This window comes from Pinus tabuliformis, chromosome 3_2, assembly GCF_031772625.1.
Source record: "Pinus tabuliformis cultivar Carrire ecotype Pingquan chromosome 3_2, CPIR1, whole genome shotgun sequence".
NCBI lineage: Eukaryota > Viridiplantae > Streptophyta > Pinopsida > Pinales > Pinaceae > Pinus > Pinus tabuliformis.
This window is the reverse complement of record NC_142302.1, coordinates 1,036,869,233-1,036,883,431: the sequence shown is the minus strand read 5'-3', so window position 1 is coordinate 1,036,883,431 and position 14,199 is coordinate 1,036,869,233.

Genomic DNA, 14,199 nt, shown 5'->3' with positions numbered 1-14,199 from the left:
TGGTAAACCTCGGATTAACCATTGTCAAGGAGCCTGGGGTCACTTGTTGGTAAACCTTGGATTATGTCAAGGAGGCTTCAAGGGGATTGAGCTTGTTACTCTGCCCTTGCGTGCGTATCAGATCGTAGACTGTTCCCCCAGGCATATTTGTTTCCATTGGTGACCATAATGACCATATTCTATAGGATTCTTTCCTAAGGTGACAGTGGAGGGAAGATCCCACTGTACCTGGAGCAGACGTTGGCTAGACTCACTTGGATTTTCTTGGGGGTTCTCTTCACTCGAGACGGTTTAGTGGAGAAACTTATGCCAGTCTATTCATTAAGCAGGTTTCCGGGGTAACTGTTCCAACCGCCATTTTTGTATTGAATTCTGCGACATTGGATTTCATCACCAACTAGTGTTTTCGGTATGGAAAGTTACTGTTTGTGTGTGGTTTGATCTCCTAGATTCTTTAGGCATGTGATTCAAAATTGTTTGGTTCTTTAGAGACTTTAGGTGGTTTTCATTGAGATTTTTCTTTGTTTGCATGTGAAGTAATTAAAATTTTTAATCGTGGCTAAATTACCGAGACAGTCCTGTAGACTTCGGGGCCAACCTCCTGAGTTTTCACGAAGCTAGCTTGAAGGGCTACGAGCCCTTGTAACTCCTAGTTAAAGTAGAGTTGGGTCACCTGAAGAAGGAGAGTCTTCTTTAGTTGTACATCCTGATTATCAAGCTCTAGTAGTAGATTATAATCCAGAACCTATTTCATTTTCCGAAGTTACTGGTAGTTTTTCTTCTACCAACGAATTAGCCGAGGAACTTGAAATTTCTGAACCTAAAACTGAACCTGCTGCTACTCCATCATCAGGATTTGCCTCTCCAACTTCTAGTGGTCCTGGTTCACCCAGGGTAGGAGGAGTCATTACCCAAAATCTTTCGTCGAGACTTATTTCCATTGAAGAGATTGTTAGCCCAGAAGAAGATATAAATCTCCCTAAAAATCAACAAACTTTAGAAATTAGGGAGCGTGAATCAATTTTCTATAGTCCACCTAGAGGTAGTGCTTGGTATATATCATTGACGAATTTTTTGGAAAATCCGAGTCTTTATTCTTCACCACCTCGACTTCCATTTCACCCAACACCTAGAGGTTTTTATCCTCCTGTAAATATGTCGAGACAGTCATCCATGTTTTCTCAATCTCTAGAAACAGTTTTGTTTGGCGGTCCTTCTGTTCCTCCTGGGTATCAGTCACTTTCTGGTACTTTTGCGGGAGAATCTCCTCAACCTATTGAACATGGGTTATTAACTGGTAATAACGGAACTAAACCATTGAGTGTAGAAGATATAATTATGATGTCAGGTGCCATTCCAAATCTGCAACCCCAAGGTGGCCAGTTACCGCCTAGGGGGCAGCCTCAAGGTCCTCAATTATCGCCTAGGGGGCAACCTCAAGGTACCCAATTACCGCCTAGGGGGCAACCTCAAGGTCAGTACATATCTTCGGGACAATACATTCCTCAAGGTCAACCCCAGAGTCAGTATGTACCTCAAGGTCAACCTCAGTATCAATATGTACCGCAAGGTCAACCCTAGTATCAGTATGTGCCTCAAGGTTATAAACCTCAAGGCTAGTACCTGAACCAAGGTTTTCAACCACCTTCAGGTCAATCATTTGTTAAAGGAACTGGAAATGTACCTTTGAATTATCAACCCTATGCTCAACCTGGTTATGGTCCTCAATATGCTCAACTTGTTATGGGTCCATACCCTGAAATGAACTTAGTGTTGGATCCATCACAAACTCAACAGATTTTGCAACCGAATGTGCAGTTGTCATTCCAACCTAGACAAACTTTGGTTTCTGGTCCAACCCAGCAACCTGTCCAGCCTACTATTCAGGCTTCTGTGCCTTCTATAGTTTCTCAGCCTGGGCCTAGTACACCTCGTACTCTGCCTCAAATGAATGCTGCAACATCTATTCAATCTACCCCACCTACTTCTAGAGTATTGACATCTCCAATTTCTACTGTTCCTACATCAACTCCTTAAGCATCTTTACCTCAGTCTGGACCCACAATTCAGACTTCGGTTCAAATGCCTATAGGACAACCTGGTCCAAGTACGGTTGTCACAAGTCAACCTCAATTTACTTATCAACCGTACCAGGGACAGTACCAATTTGGTCCTGCTGTGCAACAACCAGTCTATCAGTATTAACCGTATCCTGGATATACATATCAGCAACCTCAACAACCCCAGTATGGTCCAGTTAATCCTGGTTTTCCAGGAGGATATAATATCCCAAATGCAATCCCAATTCCTATTTATCCTGGATATCCTCCTCCTGGGACTGGCCTTATGACCCAGAGTTTTCGTGACCCTAATCGTCAATTACCGTTCATGGCAACTTTGGACTTACCTGATTTGTCGTGCCTTACGAATGATCCGATTAATTATCTTTCTTTTTGGCCGCCAATGCCAAATAAGTTTCCCAGTGATATTCCTAAGTTTGAAGGTAAATTAGGAGAGGATCCATCAAACCATGTGATGACTTATCACCTCTGGTGTGCATCTAACTCCATTTCAGATGATTCAATTCGTTTACAGCTTTTTCAACGCACTCTAATTGGTCTTGCGGCCAAGTGGTACATTGAGTTACCGCGAGCCACTTTTTATAACTTAGTCAGTTAGCTACTTCATTTTTAACGCATTTTCAGTTGCCTGTCAGATATGACAATGGCACGGAATTATTGACTTCATTAAAACAGTCAACGTCCACTTACATTTCAGATCACATTCATGAATGGAGACATCGACGGTGTTTACTGAAAGTTTTTATTCCGGATCAAATCTTAGCTGAATGGTTTGTCAAATCATTATTACCGAAAATCACTAAGGATGTAGCTAAAGCAGGAGTCGTTACTAAAGAGAAAGTAGTTGCTCAAGCTCAATACCTTGACTTAGTTTATACGCAGTCAGGTACGTTACACAAGAAAATCCCCGACCTTCCTAAACAAAATCAAATAACTGCAGCTCCTTTAGGGTCTCATGCCGCTGATGGTATGATTGGTACAGTTAATACCAAAAGTAAGAAGAAATCTTCCAAGAATTCTTCTCCAGTCATAACTTTACCAGATTCCCCGATAGGAGATTCTTTCGTGGAAATTTTTGTTGATATTCACGTTGTAAAGTCATCTACAGCCAAATCAAAATCTGACTGTAAGAAGAAGGGGAAGAAGAAAAATAAATCAGATAAAAATTCAAAAGAGAAACCAGAAAAAATGGAATCTACTGACGAGAAATGCAAACCTCGTTATCCTTGTCTCATTTGTGAAGAAGAACATTTTACAAGAGACTGCCCTCATCGCGTTGAGGTTGCGAAAATCGTCAAAGGTTCTCAAATGCCTGCTGTTTTGAAGGATCCTTTTCCTAGTCAAGACAGTAAGATGATAGGTTCTTCCTCAAATGCCTCAGAAGAACCCATAATGATGATGTCCCATGTTAGGATTGCGACACGATCGCAAGATTATGGAAGTAAAAGTCCTGTTGGTGGTAAGGAAGCATAATCTTCTAATTCGAAGCCATCAACTTCAACTCCCGGTTCCAATCCATTACAGATCAAGAAACCTAAATCAAATCACCCGCCAAGGGTATACTTCGAAAGTCAGCTTTCAATCCACATGCGAGAGTTGCTTAGAACTATAACATTGTTGAAGACTTAGTTGTCTCTCCTTCAGCAATGTCAGCTTTGGAGGTGCTGTAATCATGTCCAGCACAGCGTAAATTGATATTGTTAGCTATAGGAGCTGTTGATATTCAGGACTCGAACCTTATAATATTCGATTTAGAAAATAATACACCTCGCTTACCTCATCAAATGGCTTTCCAGATCCTAGTGTTAGTAAAAAATAGACCTTGCTATAGGACTGTGATCAATGAGGGAGCTTCAACGTGTATTATGTTCATCCAGTGTTGGAGATCACTTGGTTTTCCTACACTTAATCGATACCTGACGATTCTAAAGGCCTTTGATGGCCGTGGGTTCCATCCTTTTGGCATTCTACAGGATTTACCTATAGGGGTTGAAGGAAAAACTTTTAATCTAGATGTGGAGGTGGTTGATGCCCCTCTAGATTACAACCTTCTCTTGGGTCATAGTTGGTCTTACGCTATGACTGTTGTTGCTTCATCGGTCTTCCGACTTATAAAGTTTCGTCATAATGGAAAGATCGTAACGATAGACCAGCTTACTTACTTTTCATCCCACCCAACCTCTTCTGAAAGTATCCATCATGTTGGCAAAACAACTATCCCTTATAAGGATGTTGGAGTAGGACTAGTTAAAGATTCTAGTTTACTAGGAACTTTTTCCTTTCCTCCTCCAAACGTATCGCCTTCTACAGCAACCATTCATATGATTTCATCAGACATTATTGTTCATGATGATCCTTGGATCGTAGCTTCCAAATCTGAGGTAGATTCATTTGGTGATGTTATACCTTTGAGTCCATATGAAATTGCGTATCAGGCCGTACAGTCGTTTTCCGAAACTTCTTCAACCGAAATTGACTCAATGAATGTAGTCCATGAAGAATCAGTTTCAGCATCAAACTCAGATTCAACAACTTTTTCCGGAATTGTTCACACTGATGAGCAGATTCATGAAAGTCTGTCAGTTGATGATTTACCATGGGAAGATCTTCATCATAGATCTTCGTTCTTACCTGAGATTGATCGCTTTGAAAATGACTTTTCATCTATTTTCAATACTGATTATGTCAAGGAACCGCAGAATCCAATGCAACATCCTGATTCTGAAATAAATTTGGGAAATATATCTCGAACGATTCCTATTGATATTTTGGTAAAACCTAGAATTGTTGAAAACATTCATGTAGGTGCTTCTTGTACGAACGATAATTCCGAACTTATACAACCCTATTTCAAGAATTTCGTGACGTGTTTGCCTGGTCATATGAAGAAATGCCAGGAATTGACCTAGCAATTGTTGTTCATGAAATCAAAACTTACTCGGATGCTAAACCCGTCCGGCAACGTTTGTGTTAGATTCACCCGCGAAAAGCTGTTGCAATTAAAGTAGAAGTTGAAAAATTACTTAAAGCAGGTTTCATATATCCAATTCCTTTAACGGATTAGGCATCGAATATTGTTCCTGTTAACAAAAAGCAAGGAACAATAAGAATATGTATCGATTATAGGGATATAAATCGAGCCTGTCCAAAAGACAATTATCCAACTCCCTATATCGATCAAATCATTGATGATTGTGCTGGTAGTGAAATTTTCTCCTTCATGGATGGTTTTTCTGGCTATAATCAAATAAATATTCCACCTGCTGATCAACCAAAAACAAATTTCATTTGTCCATGGGGGACATTTGCTTATTGCAAATTACCTTTTAGGCTCAAGAACGCCATAGCAACTTTTCAAAGAGCCATGTCTTACGCGTTTCATGATATCAAGCACATTGTGCAACCCTATCTCGATGATTTACCTGCTCATTGATTACATCGAGCCGATCATCTCATCCATTTACGAGCAATATTTATGAGGTGTAGGCATTATAGAATTAGGTTGAATCCACACAAGTGTGTTTTCTGTATAGAAACGGGTCGATTACTGGGATTTGTTGTTTCGAAAGCCGACATTCGTGTCGATCCCTCGAAGGTTGAAGCTATTGTCAAATTTCCTCCTCCTTCAACTCTTCGCCAACTCCAAAGTTTGCAAGGGAAAGCAAAATTTACGTCGATTCATACCTAAATATGCCGAGATCACAAAGGGTTTTACCTGATTGTTGAAACAGAATACTCCATTCTTTTGGGATGAGATAGCTGACAAATCTTTTGATGCACTAAAACACGCGTTCACCCATGAACTGTTATTGCATCCTCCCAACTACAACCAGGACTACTTCTTATATCTCACCGCTTCGCATTCCACCATTGGAATGGTATTAGTTCAGGAAGATGAATTCGGTAGTGAACATGTGATATATTACCTTAGTCGCACCTTGAATCCAACTGAGCTAAAATATTCACATGTGGATAAATTGGCCTTGGTAGCTGTTCAAGCTGTCCAACGATTTCGTTAGTGGACCTGGCCCATGCCCCACCACACTTAACAATGCCATTTGATGTGAGGCCAGTAAGATCGAACCCACCCGGCTCACATGGGCCGGCCCCCACCAGGTGGCCCGATGTGGTGGCAAACCCCAACAAAAAAAACAACAGCCCAAAACACTTAATGTGCCAAGCTAATATATGGTTACAGAGGGTATGGCGCGGGCCGCCCAATGTGCACCCAACCCCCAAATCAAATCAATACAGTTTTTAAAAAAATGAAATGCGAGTTTTGAAAACCATAATGTATTAAAAAAGGAGGGCGGGGTTTGACCACCCGACCCCTCCTCAACAAACTTCTATTATTACCAATGCACCAACAATGCGTTTTTTAAACTCCGTTCGTAAATTGATATAAACCCAACATTTCATTAGTGCGCTGAAGGCATGGAGGAACCATGGGTAGGCACGGAAATCGAGTAATATTTTTTTAACTAATCTATTGTAGGTGGAACCATGATTGAGCACAATTCTCGGGAGGGTGAAATTTTTGTTGTGTTCAAATTTGACAAAGTTTATGTTGATCTTAAACCTCTTAGTGACATGAATTCGATGGCGTAGTTAGTTTCTTTATCTGAGCAGACAATTTTTAGAGGACCTGGAGGAGGGAATCTTTGAGGAATCTAGGGTGAATCTAAAAGATTCCTTAAGCCCCAGATTTCCATTTTCTCAAAATTTAGAAATTTGGCAGTCAATTTTGCACTATTCAATGCCACAAATCTGATGGTGCATTCAAATTTTCCATTTGTTCATTTCATTTTTTGGCCACCTTTCAAAGTGGAGTGCAGATGTCAGCATTCATGTGTGAGCAGTCATTTCCATGTGATTCGATCACATGAGATTGGTGGTACAACTAGCTTCATCAGTTTGACATCCTTTTCTTCATATGGCCTCTGGATGTGAGGTATATGCAGTGTGTTCATGTACTTTTTTTTGTTATGCATTGTGCTGCACAGATCCCAATTTGATGTTGGATGTGGGATCTTGTTTCTTACTTTACTTCATAATTCCTGCTTGATGTGATGCAAAATCATTTGTGGTATGTATTTGTTGTCATGATTCATCATGTTGTTTGAGATCCCTTTGTTGTCATGCTGATGGGATACTCATGTTGTCGTCATGTATGTTTGCATTGAGATCCCTTTTATGCCATGTTGGCAAGATGCACATTGTGCATGAGTTTATGTCATAATGATAGGAGTCCTTTTTGACTGAGAGTTCCTGTAGCGGAACATATCTTGGAGCCATTCCTGTGTGAGGGAATTTTCCTTGTATGATAGCGACATCACCTCTTATGTACTCATCACTATTGATAGCACTTAATGTAGTGACCTACACCATCTTGACACCAGGGCCTGGAGACGTAGTCCCTCCGAGACGAACTATGTTATTAACGACTTATGTTTTCATGTGTTGATTGACATGTTCTTCTTATTTACAGCATGCAGATGTATTCACTTATGTTCTTTTAAAAATGCATTTAGCACATCACGAAAGTAAAAGGTCTTGGAAGGGTCCTTTGTCACACCTAGACCCGGATCAAGTGGTATCGAAGTGGTCTTTGTGTGGATGTGAATTACAAGCATGAACAATGGAATGTGCAGCGCCAAAGCATGAAAAAGTGATGTACAAGACCATGCTCAAAATTTCCCAAAGAGTGGACATAATGTATGAAACTCCACAAAAAGAGACATAGGAAAAGTAGTGATTGTAGCTTTAGTTGCAAGCCATGGAAGAGGCCCTGGAAGAATTGAAGCAAAAAACCAAGTCTTCAAACAGATAACACTGAATTGAAGATGTGTCTACATGAAGAGAAAGAGGAGAAACATAGTTTGCTACGATAGCTACAACGAAAGGACAAGGCCTTGGAAAAGCTGCAGCGTAACCCATGTGAGGTAAAAAGTAGTTCTCTGAATTCATGTATGTGTCTTGATGATGATTTCGTTGTTTTTGAAAATCATACCACAGAAATTGGATCCAAATTGTTGAAGAGAATGGGGTATGAAGGAAAATGCTTAGGCATTAATGGCCAAGGCATTGTCAACCCCATAAAAGTAGAAGAATTACCCTGTCGAATGGGACTTGGGTATGTTAGAAAGGAAGTTGGGGAATGCGCAGAGATAGCTAGTGGACCACCAACAACAGATGATGAGAAGCTCTCATCAATTCTTTCCAAATCAACAAAGGAGGTAAAAGATGTTGATTTCTTTTCATTTTTGTCTTCACATAGTATGATTTCTGTTGGAAATTTGGAGGTTCCAATTACAAGGACAAACATGAGGCTCCTTACCAGGATGAGGCACAAGGAGGAAAAATAACTTGGTGTTAATAACCAAGGCATAACTAAACCATTGGAGGTTGTGCAGAGACCTCAATTTGCAGGCTTGAGATATATTAAGAGAGAATGCTCAAATGTTTCAGATTCTTCCGAGACATTGTCGAAATCTTCGAGGAAAGAGAATGATGGGAACACACCGCCATCATCCCATGGCAGTGCCCATTGCAGGGAAAGAGCTGAGGCAAGCTCTCATTGCCATACTTACACCAGAGACAACAAGGAAAGGTATAACCTGTCTCAACATTCAAATGTTCATTTAGATTATAATCATGTTGTTAAAGATGAACATAAATCATGGAATCGAAAAAAATGTACCTTTCATGGATTACATAACCATACATTTTCTAAGTGTTGGAAAAGAATGGCAGCACACAAAAGGAGGAGGCATGAAAGACCCTCTCAATAGCAGGTAAAGAAACATGTTAAGTAGATCTGGAGGAAGAAAACCTATTGCAGTCATTGTGATAGAAGTGGTCATCAAAGAGCCACTTGTTGGAGGCTCCATCTAGAGCAGCGCCTTAAAGACAAAGTGTCGGTGCATGAACTAGGTGAAGCAGTTGTTCAACCATCGAATGCACCACAAGGAGGCGACCCATTCACCTTGATAAGTGAAAAATGGTTTCTAGATATGTTAGCATTTCATGGTCATGCTTTTGTACATCATTTTTTGCAATTTAAAATGTAAAAGTGATGATGTGTTTTCCATCACTTATTAGGCAACAATGATGTCTGGTCTTATTTTGAGCTACTATTGATAAACTATGAGAGTGATGTCATGTTTCCATCACTTGTCAAAGCAACAATAGTGTTTGTCCTTATTTTTGTAAATCATGTGTTGTAGTGATGATGTGTTTGGCATCACTTGTTGGGGCAACAATGATATGTTGGCCTTGTTTTTGTAGCTGGGGTATTGTGTCCATCTTGATGTAAAATTGACCACCAATTATGTGTTATAAACTCGTGGCAAGTATGGGATGCTTGGGTCATTAGTTGGTCATGAAATTCAAGCATGTAATTTGTGAAACAATGTACTACAAGTTGCAGAGGTTGCAAGTGTCAACTCATCGCTTAAGGCTCCGAAGAACAAAGGTGAAGGAGATGGAAGCGAGACCTTTTCAAGGATGCTTGTGTTGCAGACAAGGTACGGAAAAGTTGCAGATTATTTTTCATGCTTTTGGAGGACCAAAGGCTCCTCAGTGGGGAGGAAGTATCCAGCTGGCTCCATGGACACACATAGGACAAAGAGGGCTTATGGAAGCTCAAAAATCAAAATGATAAGAATTCTTTCAAACTAGGACCAAGGCATAGATCTCATCATCCTGATCATGGTGGTGCAAACGATTCGTCAATCCGAACTCGTATGCAAAAGCTAGGAGCAGTCAAAGTTCAGGTTGACTTTGGTGACTGGGCAGGCTTAAGGAGGCCGCAATTTGGACAAAATCTAGCCACCGAATTCCGGCCAACCTTGCCCATATTCTGGGCAAATTTGTGGCCTGATTAATTTTTCTCCTTCAGTAATTTTTCAAATTTTCAGAAATGGCCAATTTGTTATTATATAAAACAATATATATATATATATATATATATATATATATATATATATATATATATATATATATATATATATATGAGGTGGTAGGCCACCACCCCCGCCACCCCAAAACTACATAACATAAAAATTAATTAAAATCAAGCTGACAGGCCACGACCCCTGCTGGCCCTCCTGTAACCTTAAACAAAATTTTAAATTTTAATGGCTTGGCAGCCATCACCCCGCCGAGCCCTCCACATAATCCACCGCACATATATATATATATATATATATATATATATATATATATATATATATATATATATATATATATATATATATATATATATATATATATATATATACTCGACCCATGCCCCACGACACTTAACAATGCCATTTGATGTGAGGCCAGCGAGGATCGAACCCACCCGACCCACGTGGGCTGACCCCCACTGGGCAGCCCCATGTGGTGGCAAACCCCAACAAAAAAAACAACGACCCAAAACATTTAATGTGCCAAGCTAGTATATGGTTATGGAGGGTATGATGCAGGCCACCCAATGCGCACTCGACCCCCAAATCAAATCAATATAGTTTTTAAAAAATAAAATGTGGGTTTTGAAAACCATAATGTATTAAAAAAGGAGGGGTTGGGTTCGACCACTTGACCCCTCCTCAACAAACTGCTATTATTACCAATGCACCAATGATGCTTTTTGTAAACTCCATCTGTAAATTGATATAAAACCAACATTTCATTAATGCATCGAAGGCATGGAGGTAGCAAGGACAGGCACAAAAATCGAGTAATAATTTTTTTAATTAATTCATTGCGGGTGGAACCATGATTGAGTAAAATTCTCAAGAGGGTGAAATTTTTGCAGTGTCAAAATTGGACAAAGTTTATGTCGATCGTACACCTCTTAGAAACACAAACTCGATGGTGTAGTCAGTTACCTTATATGAGCAGATGATTTGCAGAGGACCCAGAGGAGGGAATCATTGAAGAATCTAGGGGGAATCTAAAAGATTCCTTAAGCCCTCGATTTCCATTTTCCCAGAATTCAGAAATTTGACAGTCAATTTGCACTATTCGATGCCACAAATATGATGGTGTAGTCAGATATTCCATTTTCTCATTTCATTTTTTGGCCACTTTTCAAAGTGGAGTGTAGGTGTCAGCATTCATGTGTGAGCAATCATTTCCATGCGATTCGATTCCGCGAGATTGGTGGTACAGCCAGCTTCATCAGTTTGAAATCCTTTTCTTTAGATGGCCTCTAGATGTGAGGTATATGCAGTGTGTTCATGTACTTCTTTTTGCTATGCATTGTGCTGCACGGATCTCGGTTTGATGTTTGATGTGGGATCTTGTTTCGTACTTTGCTTCATGATTCATGCTTGATGTGATGCATAATGATTTTTGGGATGTACTTGTTGTCATGATTCATCATGTTTTGTTTGAGACCCCTTTGTCATCATGCTGATGGGATACTCATGTTGTCATCATGTATATTTGCATTGAGATCCCTTTTATGCCATGTTGGCGGGATGCTCATCATGCATGAGTTTATGTCATACTAATAGGTGTCCTATTTGACTGAGAGTTCTTGTAGTGCAACATCTCTTGGAGCCACTCTTGCGATAGCGACATCACCTCTTATGTACATCATCACTATTGACAGCACTTAATGTAGTGGCCTACACCATCTTGACACCAGGGCTCGGAGATGTAGTCCCTCCTGGACGAACTCCATTTTTAATGGCTTACGTTTTCATGTGTTGACGATTGACATGTTCCTCTTCTTTACAACATGCAAATGCATTCACTTATGTTCTTTCATTAACACATCACGGAAGTAAAAGGTCTTGGAAGGGTCCTTTGTCACACCCGGACATGGATCAAGTGGTATTAGAGCGGTCTTTGCGTGGATGTGATTTGCAAGCATGAACAATGGAGCATCCAGTGACAGAGGATGAAAAAGTGATGTACGAGACCATGCTCAAAATTTCCCAAAGAGTGGAAATAATGTATGAAACTCTACAAAAAGAGACAGAGGAAAAGGAGTGATTGTAGCTTTAGTTGCAAGACACGGAAGAGGCCCTGGAAGAACTGAAGCAAAACAACTAAAGTATTCAAACAGATAATACTGAATTGAAGATGCATCTACATGAAGAGAAAGAGAAGAAACATAGTTTTCTACGATAGGTGCAAGAAAAGGAAGAGGCCTTGGAAAAGCTACAGCGTGACCCATGTGAGGTAAAAATTAGTTCTCTAGATTCATATATGTGTCCTCATGATGATTTCACTGTTTTTGAAAATCATACCACAAGAATTGGCTCCAAACTATTTAATAGAATGGGGTATGAAGGAAAAGACTTGGGCATTAATTTCCAAGGCATTGTCAACCCCATAAAAGTAGAAGATTACCCTGTCGAATAGGACTTGGGTATGTTAGAAAGGAAGTTGGGGAATGCACAGAGACAACTAGTGAACCACCAACAATAGATGATAAGAAGCTCTCATCAGTTCTTTCCAAATTGATAGAGGAGGTAAAAGATGTTGATTTCCTTTTGGTTTCGTCTTCACATAGTATGATTTTTGTTGGAAATTTGGAGATCCCAATTATAGGGAAAAACATGAGGCTCCTTACCAGGATGAGGCACGAGGAGGAAAAATAACTTGGTGTTAATAACCAAGGCATAACTCAACCATTGGAGGTTGTGCAGAGACCTCAATTTTCAGGCTTGAGATACACTAAGGGAGAATGCTCGAAGGTGTCAGATTCTTTCGAGACATCATCGAAATCATCGAGGAAAGAGAATGATGGGAACACACCCCCATCATCCCATGGCAGTGCCCATTGCAGGGAAAGAGTTGAGGCAACCTCTCATCGCCATACTTACACCAGAGATGGCAAGGAAAGGTATAACCAGTCTCGACATTCAAATGTTCATTTCGATTATAATCATGATGTTAAAGATGAATGTAAATCATGGAATTGAAAAACAAGTACCTTTTGTGGATTACATAACCATACATTTTCTAAGTGTTGGAAAAGAACAGCAGCGCACAAAAGGAGGAGGCATGAAAGACCCTCTCAACAACAAGTAAAGAAACATGTTAAGCGGATCTAGAGGAACCAGAGGAGGGAATCTTTGAGAAATCTAGGGGGAATCTAAAAGATTCCTTAAGCCCCAAATTTTCACTTTCTTAGAATTCAAAAATTTGATAGTCGATCTTGCACTAGTTGATGCCACAAATTTGATGGTGCATTCAGATTTTACATTTTCTCATTTCATTTTTCGGCCACTTTTCTAAGAGGAGTGCAGGTGTCAACGTTCAACATGTGAGCAATCATTCCATGAGATTCGACGCAACGAGATGGATGGTCTGTCCAGCTTCAGCAATTTGACATCCTTTTCTTCAAATGGCCTTAGGATGTGAGTTATATGTAGTGTGTTCATTTACTTCTTTTTTTTTCTATGAATTATGATACATAGATCCATGTTTGATGTTTGATGTGGGATCTTGTTTCTTACTATTTTCATGATTCCTGCTTGAAATGATGTGGAATCATTTGTGGGATGTACTTGTTGTCATGATTCGTCATGTTTTATTTGAGATCCCTTTGTTGTCAGGTTGATGGGATACTCATGTTCTCACCATGTATGTTTGCATTGAGATCCATTTTATGCCAAATTGGCGGGATGCTCATTATCATCATGCATGAGTTTGTGTCATATTGATAGGAGTCCTTTTGACTGAGACTTCTTGTAGCGGAACATCTCTTTGAGCCACTCCTGCGTGACGACATTTTCCTTGTATGATAGCGATGTCACCTCTTATGTACATCATCACTATTGGCAGAACTTAATGTAGCAACCTACACTATCTTGACATCAGGGCCTGGAGACGTAGTCCCTCCTGGACGAACTCCATTATCAATGGCTTATGCTTTCACGTGTTGATGATTGTCATGTTCCTCTTCTTCACAACATGCAGACGTATTCATTTTTGTTATTTTAAAAATGTAATTTAACAAATCACAAAAGTAAAAGGTCTTGGAAGGGTCGTTTGTCACACTCGGACCCAGATCATCAAATAATTTGACTTTGATGATATGAAGAGCATTTGAAGAAGAGGGTATTGCTACAACTTAATGATTGTTTGGAACCATGTTTCAATATAGTTTAGA